The following is an 11,037-nucleotide window of genomic DNA, read 5'->3' as shown; positions in this document are numbered from 1 at the left end:
CAACAGTGGATGCTCTGAGCTGCTGTGGCATCATCTGGGTACTTTTTCACCGTCAGACTTAACTTAAATCTTCGTTCTACTCATATTCCTAAAGTTAAAACTCAAGCAGCAATAAAAAGGAGCATGTCATGCCTCCATTGAACTGCTTGGACGCCCAGGAGCAAACTAATGGAGGCTCTTTGCCCGTGGGCCGCAGGCTTCGGACGTGCCCCCTGAGTGCGTGGACCAGCCGGATCTGGTGACCAACTGCGAGCTGAATCGTTTACGCCCGATCTCTGCTCCAACTCCACTAACTACTCCAGCTTCGCTGCGCCAAGCTTGCACCAGGCACTCACAGCGGAGCCCACAGGTCGGGCGCCAGCTCGGCTAAGAGGCCAAAATATGGATGGCGGGGCGCATGGGGACTGGGGGGGGGGAATAAACCTGAAGATTGAACCAGAGGTGGCAGAGAAGTAACACAAACGTCAGTAAAACGAAAACCTCGGCTTTAAATCGCACCTCAGCTAAAAGTACAGTTGAACTATGTGAAACGGTAAGGACTATGTATCACTGCTATACTACTAAGTCCCGTTGGTGAACATTTAAACCTGTTTTGAAAGTGATGAGAAAAAACATTGTTTTGATTTTATCATCCTAACAGAAGTTATACATCACTGGGACCGTTTTTATATATGTTTTCAAGAGAATCAGAGAATGCTATTTCAGGTTCATTAACCCCCCCGAAATTTTGAAGCACATGTTACAATTATTTCATATGCTCTAGATTTAACACACACCATTTTAAAGGTTATTTCTACTTTGGACAGAAGCTGTTTATATTTGTTTTATATCAGTTATTTCATAATAAAATATTATTTTTCATTTAACATTTGCAGATTAATTCTTCGACTTTGCCCACAAGGGGGCACTCACTCGCTATGAATTTTGGTGTCTCCTTCAGGTTTTCCTGCAAGCAGAAAATAAGGCTTTTCAACTTCATGTTACAGACCAGTGGAGAGCGTGTGGGTTTATACAAAGGTTTTCCAAGTAGCAATGAATTATTCTGATGATGTAAAAAGTTCCAAATTCAAGCGGTAAATGACATCTGGCCAAAGTGAGTCCCATTCAGAAGTTTTACGCTTTAAAAAGGAAGTTTTGTCATTTTATCTAATCTGTTTAATTGGAATTCTAGAGATACAACTTCAGACATCAGATATAATGATATTAGTCCTGAATTTAATGATGTTATATAAAAAAATACAACATGTAGGTGAGCAAATGACTCTGTTGGATTTTAAAGATTTGAGCTTATTCTTCTGTTAGTACAAACATCAATGAATAGATAGTAAAACACCAGCAAAAGAAGCAGTCATAAAACAAAAAAACAAACAAAAACCAAAACACCTCCCTGATGAAGCAATGATAATTGAACTAAATGTTTGTGATATTGTTAAAAGGCTGGCATTGGTTGCTATAAACCCTCTGCAACTTAAACAGTCTCGTAACGTTAAAACAGTATACGTACAGCACTTTGAGCATTAGTTAACACGCTTAAGTTTTTTGAACTCAAATGTCAAATTTCTCACAATAACTCAAAATTGGCTTATTGTTTTTTTGATTCTATGTGAAATAGAATTTGAGTTCAATATACTAAATGCATGTTCATTTTACTCAAAATATTTTAATAAGTATGGAAATTTATCAGATCAGATTAAACCAAACCTTTAAGTTTAGTGCCTAATTCCAAATACAAACTTACTAATAGTTTTATAGTGGGCAACAATTATTTCAATGCGTTCGCCAAAATCTTACCAAACAGTTGGTCATCACGTAACTAAGAACAATATCGCAGCATTATATTTCCTGCAGAACTATCCATGTTTTATTTTCAGTGTGTCAGAAAAGATCTACAGGCAACTACCCGTCAGTGATTAAATAATACTGTGTTTTTCTACCTTTATGCGTGTTGTTCATTAACAGTTTCATGTCCCATCCTGTTTCAAAACTTACTGGTTGCTTACTTAATTAGATAAAAAGTATCTAATATAATTAGTTTGATATAATATATAAATTAAGTACACAATCATTAGTATAATGTACAAAGGCGATTCGATTCAGTAGTTGGTTCATCCGGTTTTCCATCTACGTTGATTCATTCGTGTGATCCAGTCCTGTTGTTACTGTAACTGTGAGTAGATGATGGAGGTTTGAACCGTCACCGTGGAGTTGTGACTCCTCCATGTTTTTGGCACATGTATCATCTAGGAGCTTTAAATAACACAGGCTTTATTCCCCAACACACAAATATAACTGGGTTTTTCCTAACAGCGATGAAAACAGCAGCTAGCTCATAAATTAGCTGAACGCTGGCAGTCCGGATAATAATCTCGCTCACAGTGTTCGGGCTCGTCGGCTTCGGTTGCTGGCGCGCAAACGCTGCTTCCTGTTATCTGCCGCATGCGAGCGTCAACATGTTTTTCACAGAAGCAAGCGCGCAGAGGTGACGTTCACACTTTGCTCTGCGCGAACGGCTGCAGCGGCGCGTGCCTGTTCGGTTGACCCAGAAATGCGCGCTCGCCAGATTGCTCTCAGATGTGCGGCGTGGGAGTTTGTGCAGGGCTGCAGGTGCGCGCGGACGCGAAGGCTGCGGTGAAGCCGTGTGTCGGTGCAGAGCTGCAGGCTGCACCGCGACCACATCCCCCTCTGAGCGCTTGCCTTCAGCTCCGCGTTGATCCCATTGGAGCGCAAACTGAACACCGTTTGGTTTTCTCACCTTGTCAGTGACTGGAGGGTTTGAACTGAAGCATATTTTTTTGTTAATTCAAGCTCAGATGCCAGTATAATCAAGATATGGAATTGATTTTTCCTAAAGGTCAAAATAAACAGGTTTGCTCATGCAGTTTTAGTGTCAGGATTTCATGTAAAAGCGTCAAAGGTCAAACTCACTGGAAACTCCTTCTAAATCTGAATGAATTTGCATGTGAGCTTTTGAGCGATGTCCATCTCTGTGTGGTGAAAACGTTCGATTTCTCAGAAATCAAACTGTCGACGGTCTGCTGAAAAACACGTCCGTGTCTGGAAGGAGTGAGTGTGAAGCGTGTTTGCGTGTTTTTTTCCAAATCAGTCATCGTGCTTGATATCATAGGTGCATGTAAATTGGGGTGACGTAAGAGACGTCAAAGCACTTTCCCCAATCTGAAATATTTATTGAAAGAACCTTTGCACAAGCATTTCACAGCGATGAAGTCAGTAACTATAAAAACTACTCAACTGGAAAGACTGGAAACGTTTCAAGCATAAGAGTAAACACAGAACTGGATGAAGTACTCCAACATTATAAGAATCCTTATTTACCACGGCGTCACGTGGGCTCAGCTCCGGTGGTTCTACTTCCCTTTGACCCCTGAAACCAGAAGGGACACGGTCTTAATGTCACACTCGGCGCTTTTTGCCCTGGACTCACGTGTTTTCATGACAAACCTGGAGCTTCCACAACCAGGAACACGATGAAGGCTCCGTACGCGCAGCTCTTCACGTTGGATACACAACGTAGGAGAGTTTCATCTTATTTACCATCTTCAAATAGTTTTTCTGCAAGACAGTTTTGACATTTAGACAAAAAGGCATGAGTCTAAACTCCATCACCAGCCGACAATGGTTGAAAATGAATTAAATGAATGCATTGAGAAGCAACTGTACCATTTGTCCATAGCCTACCAATCAGGAGCTGAGGGAGAGGAAACAGATTAGAGCGGCTAACATGAACTGACAGACAACCTCAGATTCAAGTGACGCCGAACGCACCTTCTCTCCAGTAATACTGGCCGTGTTGATCTGTGTATTTTGAGCCGTTTAGAAGTTCACATGCAGGTGAACTCGCTTTCCGTCTGAACCACATCTTGATGGGGAACCGTCAGCCTGCTGGTGATCCTGTATAACTTGCCTCCTTTTCCGGGGCGGCCGGCGTCGGTGCCACGCCGTCCGTCACCACCTCTTCTTGTTATGCAGCCAGGACACGGTGACGTGGTCCGGGTAGAAGTCGCTGGCCAACACACCAGCGTTTCTTCTCTTCTGCTTGTCTCTGTTATCCTTTAGACACTTTTTTTTCCGAAGGGTGAAAACAGGTTGACTTTTGGTGGAGTTGATTCTTATGTCCTTCTTCTGTCTGCAGAGAACAGAAATAAACGAGTTGAAATCCACAACATCTGCTGCACATTTTGGCGTCAGCTCATCAAACCCTGGACGCCATTCGACAAAAAACAAGCAAACACTGGGAGTTTTGAAGCAACTCTCACCCAGAACTGTCCTTGGTCCTTTCTCCAAAATAGCCGGATAGGAGCCGGAGCACACCGCTGGCTCACATTTAAAAAACGGGCCTGCCTCAAACGCTACACCACCTTTTCGCGCGCGTCTACTTTTCCAAACGGCACGTTAAACACACAAACCTTCGTGTGGAGCTTGTAGGCATCAACGTCGCACGCGCTGCTTACCCTGCACGGTGGACCCTGGTGCCCTGCCCGAAGTACGCTGGCTCGTAGTTTATTCACACTGCCGCGCGGCTGCAGATAAAGCTGCTCAGCCTGACGCCACCGAACCTCCTCACCGGCGCCGGTGTCTTTGGGCCACGAGCATTTTACACATCATCGACGCGAGAACAAGCTGAGGGAGAGGTTGAAGTCCTGATTTTAAAGCTCGTAAAGGACGATTTGACCAAGCACCTCAGCTGTGACTTAGTGTCTGTCAGATCGTCCCCTTCGCCTGCGAACGTACTCAGCGCGCTCAGGCCTGCGTCTAATAACAGCGGGTTTCTTCCGAGGACGGTGAGTTTGGTCCCGGCTCCAAAGTGAGCTTCTTGCCTGATGCCACACAGCCTTCTCAGCGCGCTGATAACAACCGGCTGACACAGCCCCGCGAGAGTCTGGGAACCGGGAGCAAAGGTTCAACTGCTGCAGAGGCGCAGCGAACGACGCGTCCACCATGCGCCTCATCCTCTGGTTGATTCAAGGGCAGCAACCGGAGGTGAGAGGTCTTACAACCAGAAACAGTTGATTTTTCAGTCCCAGCTCCAAGGACGCCTCAGCGTTGTAGCACAGAGACCGCTGAGCGGAACAGAACTCTCCCCCTGCCTCGGCCTCCTTCAACATCCACTCAGCTCCAGCGATATTAAACACGTTCCACGTGAGGCTCTACGCGACGTGCCAGTCATTTCTTACCTACGACCGTTACTTCGTGCCTCCTCCACCAAAGTGGGCTTCTGCTCCGTATCCAGAGTCACAACGCTCGCTCGCCAGTGCTCAAACGCGTTAGTTGGTTCTAGCTTTCTACCTACAACAGTGAGTCTCTGGTCCCCGGCTCCAAAGTAAGCCTCTACTGGTGTTTGGAGCCAGAGGCTTCCAGCTGTGCAAAACTCTAGCTCTCAGACCCGGTTGTTACTTCAAAACGTCTTACCAAACAGTGAGTCTGGTCCCGTCCTCAAAGAAGGCCTCATTATAGGAGCACAGAGGCTCGACCGTAACGAAACTCGTCCCTGCTCTGCTCTGCCATGATGTTTTTGACATCCCGGCTTTCATTTAATGGGAATTAAAACCGGCGGTCAGGCCAGCGGTTCTGAATTGTTGAGTTTTCAAAATAGGAGCGGTCTGTTACAGCGTCACTGATCCAGCGCGATATTTGGTGATGTTAATAAGCTATTTCTTACCCACCACGGTTAATTTGTTCCTCCGCCAAGTGAGCCTCTGCCCAAACCACCAGTCAACAGTGGCCTCCGCCTGCTCAACCGCAGCCGCTTTGCTTCCATTCACACTTTAGGTTCACATAGAACAGTAGCTTCTTACCTAAACAGTGGAGTTTTAGTCCCCGCCCCGAAGGTACGCCTCTGAGTTGAAGCACAGAGACGCTGAGCCGGAACAAAACTCTGCTCTCTGCACCTGGATGCACCCACGGCCCTCGCTTTCATCACTCTGCTATTCTCTCTGTTCCCGAGCGCTTTAACGTTAAGCCATTATGTTTAAACACGCTTTTTTTTAAGAATTCCTTACCACACACCGTTAGCTTGGTTCCTCCACCAAAGTGAGCTTCTGCTCCGCACCGGAGTCACAGTGGACTCCGTCAGTGCTCAACAAGCTACTTCCTTCCTTTACTTTGCATTTTTAGTACTTTCTTACCTAGAACAGTGAGCTTGGTCCCGGATCCGAAGTAAGCTTCTCTATCGGAGCACAAGAGACGCTGAGCGCTTGGAACAAAACTCTGCCTCTGAACATCTGGACGTGCCGCTTCTATCCCACCGAATCACTTAACCCCCTTTCTAATGACTGAAGCAAGTAATTTTACTTAGAACCTAATGACAGTGTCGAACATTTCAGCAAATCCACGTCTGGGCCCCACTGGATCAGTGGATCAACAGATTTCTTACCTAAAACCGTCAGCTTGTTCTCCTGCACCAAAATAAGCTTCTGCAGTCAGAAACCGCTGCCCAGTGACTTCTGTCAGTGCCTCAACGGCCCAGGAACGCGGGCTTCCTCTTTTGCCTCGACCTCATTTCATTCGTTTTTGGCAGTGTTTTATCTCACCTAGAACCCGTTAACTTTGTTCCTCCTCCACCGAAGTGATCTTCCTGAACCAGTGGCCGTAGTCACAGTGAGCCCATCCGAGCTTCAAAACGGCCCAAGAAGCTGCTGCTGCTGCTCGTTTCGTAGCAGTTTTTTCAATCAACAACACTCTGACTCGATCACTCCGTTCGGTCCTCATTTCTTACCTAGAAACGGTATTTGGTTCCCACCAACCGAAAGCAGGTTCATATCCAGCGGTCCACATGCGTAGAGTCAGTGCTCAAACACGGCTCAAACCCACCTGCTGACGCCGTTCCACCCTCAAACCTAATCAATTTCAACAACACCAGCTTTCAATATTTTAACTTTGGGTTTGTCTCACTCACCAGAACAGTCAGTTGGTTCCTTGCCGAATAAGGCTTCGTACTGACACAGCGTCAGACTCCACATCAAACGCTGTGAGCTGTGCCTCACATTCACACTACGAGTTGCGTACGTTTGTCAGAGAATCTCACCCGATGAGAGATTTATCTACATGTTCCCCCATTTCCAGCCATGAACCAAGTCCTGGCGTAGAATCTGTCAGCCGGTTCTCACCTAGAACAGTTAACCTGGTTCCCTCCACCGAAGTACGCTTCACTAGAACCAGTGTCACAGTGATCCAACCAGTCCTCAGACGGCTCAACCTGCTCTTCTCTTCTCTCTCTCACATCATTCACTGTTTGTTAATAAAACCTGACTCATGATTTATCGCCAAAGCGTTGATGATTTATGAGACGGTCTCTACCTAAAACAGTTAAACTTTGTTTCCTCCACACCAAAGAAGCCTCGTATCCAGAGTCACAGTGAGTCTAGTAGTGTCAAAGGCCTCGCTCCCTTCTACCAGCTCCTTGGTTTTCCCTTCTTCTCTTAAACTACTGATGATTTTTTCCATAGACGTTCTTACCCTAGACCCGTTACCCCGTTCGTTCCTCCCCCGCCGAAGTGAGCTTCAGATCCAGTGTCACAGTGGAGTCTAGACAGTGCTCAGTAACGCAAACACCGCGGTAGCATTTTGCTGATCAATTCTGCGTTTGACTAATCATTTATGTTCCCTGATAAAAAGTAATGACTTCAAATATTAAGAGTGTGCTTTTGAGCTGAGGACCAAGGATTTGGATTCTTCCCTGAACTTGCTGGACTTGTGGTCTTAACCTAAAACAGTTAGTTTGGTTCTCCACCGACCACGGGCTTCAATCCACTGCTCTCACAGTGGATTCAGTTCAGCTCGAATCAACAGACCTGCTCTACGGTTTTTACAGGGAGGTTGGAGGCTTTACTCACCCAGAACAGTCACTTTGGTCCCCTGGCCGAAATAAGCTTCGTAATTGGCACAGCCTCAGGTCGGCAGCAAAAAGCTGTGGCCTGAGCCTGTCCCTACTTTATGTGTTATGAAGCCCGGTTTTCTTCCATAAACCGTTAGTTTTTTGTTCCTCCACCGAAGTAAGCTTCACCAACAACCAGAGTCCCGTGAACTAATCAGGCCCCCCAACGCCCAAGCGAGCCTCACTCTCGCGACAACCAGCATCAGCGCGACCTTTACTCACCCACAACAGTCACTTTGGTTCCTGGGCCGAAATAGGCCTCGTTGACGTTCACAGTGCAGAGCCACCGAGCACGAAACTGTCCAGCATCATTTACACAAGCTGCTCAACCGTCATGTTCCAACGTACAGTAAGACGAACTGGAATATTTACCCAAAACCGTGACTTTGGGTCCCTCGGCCGAAATAAAGCAGGTTCAGTGTAGGTCACAGTGTTCGCAGTTCAGCGCAATATGTCAACGCTTCACAGAGGCGGGTTCTGATTTCACGCTCAAACCTTCATGCTGTGGAAGTTTGAGGCTGTAAAACTGAAGATGTCCGGGCGTTTTTCTTACCCAAGACGGTGAGTTTTGGTCCCTTTTCCCAAAGTAAGCTTCGCTTGACCTGGTTTCACACACTGACTGTCCCCACTGACAAGAAGTCCTCCGAACCCTCCGTAATGGCATGTTGAGAACCAAGGAAATAGTCCAGGAGCGGAGGGACTTCGTCAGCGAGCAGGACGAGCTTCATGATGTCCAGATTGCTTAGTTTACTCAGGTTTTAGTTAATGAAGCATCCAAATGCATCATATTTGACTAAAACGTCATCAACAACAGGTTTTTTTTTTGTTTCAATCCTCATCCTCTCCTTTACATTGACATAAAACTGCTTGAAGGTCTGCTGTTCCACCTCCTGCCCTAAAACTGGGGTTTCAGCTGCATAGTGTGTCCCAGGCCGCTTCGCCTCAACTCACAAATGGGAGTTGGTGCGAGGAGTTTTTTGTACGCGGCTCTATTGGGTTGTATCAAACCGTGGCCCCCTGTCCCCCCACGGTGAAAGCTCACCAAAAACCCTTGTTTCTCTGTTCTCCTCCCCCCTCCCCACAACTCCGTAATCTCTCAGCCTCCTCGCTCTGGGTGCCATGGCAGCTGTGGCTGGTGCTGAACGGGAGAGCCACCGACTGCTGCTATTTTCAGTGACGGCTAGAAAAGCAGCGAGAACTGAAGGAAGGAGGGAGGAACTGGTTTTGTTTTTTGTGTTGGAAGATCCTCAGAGGAAGTGACATCTCCGCTGGTCACACCTACTTGTCCACCATGTAAAAAAGTCACTTGCTCATTTAGTAAAAAATAAAAAATGAAGTAATTTGTAAACATTTCATTTCTTTTTATTATTAATATTGTAATAAATAACCTGTAAGCAGTTTTTTCAACTGATTTTTTTTCAAACTAATTAGTTTTAATACTAAGTAATATGGTAAATAATATGTTTATAATTTATAACTCCAGTTGTAGTTATTCTATATAAAACCAACACAAACCTTTACTTTTCATTTTAGATAATAGTCTTTGAGACCATCATTGCAATACTGATGATGTTCCTGAATTATTTGTGATGTGAAGTCACAGGTGTGCTTTGATTAGGTTGATAAGCACAACAATTTCCTGTTCATCTTGTAGGGGGCCTTCTGGTCTCCGTTTTAAGACTCCTGTGGTTAGAGATTTTTCATTCATACTTGCACGAACGTTGTGTGACGTGTGCAGTAGAGGGAGTGTGTATCCTTTGCAGTTCTCAAGTTTTCACTCTAAGTTTTGATCTAAACATAAAGTTGCTTAGTCTCTCAGGGAGTTCAGGCATTGGCTCTTCACCTCCTCCTGTCATCTCCTCCTATGAGGTTATTGTTGAGATCGACCTGTAGGTTTTGTGTTACTGTGCTAACTCTGCCACGAAATACACACGCGAAGTCCTGCCAGGTTTCACAGTGAATATCTGCCAGGCGAGGACGTTAGCACTTAAGCCGGACATTTTGTGGCTTGGCATCCTTAAAGGGAGCTTCAGTGCCTTGCAAGTTTTTTATAGTATAGAATATGTTAACCAGCTGCATTTCCCCCTGCTGCTGCTCTGTTGTCACCATAACTTGTAAGTAGTCAATGTCACGGGTACCTGTTTTGCACACTGCAAGAGTTACTGATGTCTCCCTAGCGCGGCTAAATTACAAATGAGCCTGGTCGATTTTCAACACAGAAGCAGAAACTGAAAACAAGTAAACAAAAAACTTTACAAGAACCAACAAACAAACATCAGCTCAGTTTTTTTCTGCTGACTTTAAATCATCGTAACCCCAGTGAAGATCAGAAGCCAAAAGCAAGATGGTTGCCAGAGTGGCCGGGATGTTCAACTAGCCCAAACGTTGTTGTTTCATTGGAGGTGATGATCAGCTCCAGGTGAAGGCTTTTGGACCCTCCCTCTGCTTCCCTGCTCTTTAAAACTCCAGCCAGCTGTACATGTCTCTGTCTGGTGTAGTCAGTGAGACGCTTCGATGCAGGTTTCAATCCTCTTCTAGCTGTAGTCTCTAGAAAGCTGAAAAAGCATTTTAAAAAAGGTCAAGAAGATTTAAAAAGTTCAGCTTTTAACTACCTTCACCCCCCCCCCCAGAACTTTAGGCTACAGCACCATTTAAACTACAAACACAATCTTCACCTATTAATATATTTAAAGTGTTTCCTGAGTTAAAGCAGTAAAGCATAGGGGGATGATAGATTTGGAAGTTGGAATTTCTCAGATTTCCATTAGTGTGTGATTGCTTGAGCTAGTCAGTGTCGGAATTGTCAGAGCTAAAGAGTGGAGACATTTTTTTTTGAGCCAGAACTTTTCTTTTAACCTCGCACTACAGTCACAGTTTTTGACATAAATGAAAACGTGTAGTTTTATCACTGACAGTCGTGTAATTTCCATACTTGTCTCTCTTCTAAAACAGTGTGTGGTCTGCCCTCGTAGCATACTTTAGTCTTCTGTAGCGGCACTCAAAGTGCAGAAGAGCAGTTCCAATATTCCTTCCCCTATCGAGTTGATGGGACTCAAAGTAAATTTGCAATTGCCAAAGTCGCAATAGCTCTCTAGTACAACTGATTGAGCCTAATGTTTGATGTATGGATTTTCCTGCCTTTGGAG

This window comes from Betta splendens, chromosome 22 (assembly GCF_900634795.4).
Source record: "Betta splendens chromosome 22, fBetSpl5.4, whole genome shotgun sequence".
In the NCBI taxonomy this organism is placed as follows: domain Eukaryota; kingdom Metazoa; phylum Chordata; class Actinopteri; order Anabantiformes; family Osphronemidae; genus Betta; species Betta splendens.
Note: the sequence above shows the minus strand (reverse complement) of the source record.